Source organism: Octopus bimaculoides, chromosome 28 (assembly GCF_001194135.2).
Source record: "Octopus bimaculoides isolate UCB-OBI-ISO-001 chromosome 28, ASM119413v2, whole genome shotgun sequence".
Classification (NCBI taxonomy): domain Eukaryota; kingdom Metazoa; phylum Mollusca; class Cephalopoda; order Octopoda; family Octopodidae; genus Octopus; species Octopus bimaculoides.
The window spans coordinates 12,527,086-12,529,742 of NC_069008.1; the positions used below are offsets into that span (position 1 = coordinate 12,527,086).

Here is a 2,657-nt window from a genome sequence, read left to right on the forward strand (position 1 = left end):
TGGGCAGTGAGTGTGGGTAGTAAATACCAGAGAATTTGCCACATGGTAAATAGTTACATTGTGTTATACATAGTTACAATCACCATCAGAACTACCACATCTCCCATCACCACCACTACTCTCAGATCTACTACAACCATCCTCACTGCCACCACCATAACCATCATAGCAACCATTGAGTACAGTCAGCCCCAACAAGGCTGGTGGTGTCATTTACGGAGACTAGTTTATAATAGTCAGAGAGTAAGCATGGTATTTTACAGGGGACTATTATTGTTTTGTGTTCGTTTTTGTGACACTGACAGGTTTCGTGATTTTATTTGCTAGAGAGCGGAGGATGCTTGCTCACATGACATGTCGAACTTCCGTTTCCTCTGCCGCCATCTTTGGACTGAAAACGAAGAAGAAGCATGTCTTGCAACATTGGAAGAACTGGAGTAATTTAATCATTTTTTCACATTTAAATACCATAACAGGTAAGATATACACGTATATATATAGACATTGAAATTGTCGAATATGCATATAGACAACGACCTCTGATACAAGACTGAAAGAGCCACATAAACGACAAGCTGAACACCCTTAAATGTCCACAAATATTCTGAAGTAAGGGTCAGGTTTAGGGTTTAGGGTTACGGTTAGGGAATTCCGTCCCTAACCCTAACACCCTTGTGAAGATCGTGCGGGTGTTAATCTGAAAAATTACCTTTTATTGTTTATAATATACTATAAAATAGTAATTAAATTAGTTTAATTAGTCTCTCTCGTCTCATAAATTACACTGAACAACTAAACTTTCGTTGCACTGATACCAACAATTGGTATTAACTAATTTGAATATGTTGGATTCAAATATGAATTTAGTTTTTCTCTACAAGCTCTAGATTTTTTGCAGATATGGGTTTTTTTTTTTAATATTTTCCGAATTTTTAGTATTTCCCGACATTTGATGTAATCCATCTGATAATTCCCTAGTGATACTATCTTCAAACTAGGTGGAAAAGAACAAATGTCAATGCACTGAAATTCTAACTTGTCGTTTTGTGCGTGACTGCATGTGTTGTCAAGTGTAAACACATGAAATACTGTCACTAGTACGACTTTCTCGACGTCGATCGCGTTTTCTTCTTGCCATCTTTCGATATAAGAACACACGAGTGTCAGTTATAAACCACGTGTGTTTATTTACATTTGTGAAGATGATCGTCGGTTTCCTTAAAAAAAATTATTATTTTTTTACGTATGGAGTTTTGGGGGGAATGGGATTTTTTAAAGTCGGCGTGAATGAGACAGAGAGAGCGCGATTGTATGAGGGAAGTTCTTTTGAAGTTGGCGTGAAGCGGAAGAATTGGTGTGTGTTTGATGAGGTGTGCGAGACAGAAGGTGCTTTTGTTAGTGTGTGTGAAATGCTGCTGTGTATGTATGTGAGAGAGAGAGCTAACTGATATTTTTTTGTTCACTTTTTGTAGTGATTGATTGACAGGAGAAGCGAGAGAAGGAGGTTATGTATGAATGGCTTCGGGATGCTCCGGTTTTTATAGTGGGCAGCGCCACCGCCCATTTTCTACGAGGCTTCGAGCGACCGAACGAAGGATCAAATAGAGTCCCGACATTCGTGGACAGAACCACGCGTCCAGGGGGTGAATCCATCCGCCTGCGGGATTGGCTGCTATCCCTCGATGCACGGATCATAACCGCACAGAAGTGAAAGTAGAAAAATATGACAAGGGACGTTACTGCTGGTTTGAGTTGATTCTTTGGCTACTGACAGCTAATACCATGACTCAAACCAGCAGTAACGTTCCTTGTCAGTTCTACTTTCACTTCTGACAGCTAATACCATGACAGTGCCAAAAATTTTATTCACTTTTTGTAGTGAGTGGAATGTGTAACTGACAGAGAAAAGGAGAGAGGTTATGTATGTATGTGTAAGGGACGACCGTGCGAACTCATAAAAGGAGAAATGGTGACAAATGGAAAAACAGAGGACTCCTTTTATTTTAACACGTCACACGGTCGAACACACAATAATATATCGATGATATGCATAATATGTTATACGACGATAACATAGATGACCAGTAATGAAAGACCACAACCGTATTAGATGAATAACAGAGATATTTATTGTAGCGTTAAAGATGTATGTCTGTGTGAGAGTGTGAATGCGACATATAAGAACATTATCAAAGACAGGCCGTCATGCAAAGAAAAGTGTGTATGTGAGTGATACATGTATGTGTATGAGAATATTACAGCAGATGGAAAGAGAGTCAATATATATGGACCGAGACAAACTTGTTGGGTATGAGTTAAAGCTATTTATAACAAACTATTGGCTCCCGAAGGCTTCAGAATTTTACTCTATCACGTGACCTTATTAGGGGCCGTGATTGGTCAGTTTGCGTTCTGGCAGGAAAGGTTCTCTACTACGCTCGCATTTATTTATATTTATATGAGAAGATTGTATGTAATGGCGATAGTAGTTTGTATCTAATGGCGGGAGGTAGTTTCACTACATATGTATGGCTTCAGTGACACACACACACAGACGGTATGCCAACTTCAAAAGGACTTCCCCGGTCCAATCGCGCTCTTTCTGCCACTTTCGCTTTTATGCCGACTTGAAAGATACCCCCACCCCACATATATAA

At 39.5% G+C, this 2,657-nt stretch overlaps 1 protein-coding gene across 1 annotated transcript in view; it reads left to right on the forward strand.

Annotated features, from left to right (window-relative positions):
* Positions 1–349: 349 nt before the first annotated feature.
* The window catches only part of LOC128251117 (zinc finger protein 271-like), a 22,624-nt gene continuing 20,316 nt past the window's right edge, over positions 350–2,657 (forward strand). Inside the window, exon 1 of the mRNA XM_052977532.1 lies at positions 350–476. The gene's annotated coding sequence lies outside the window, so the exon portion shown is untranslated. The remainder of the gene's footprint in view (positions 477–2,657) is intronic.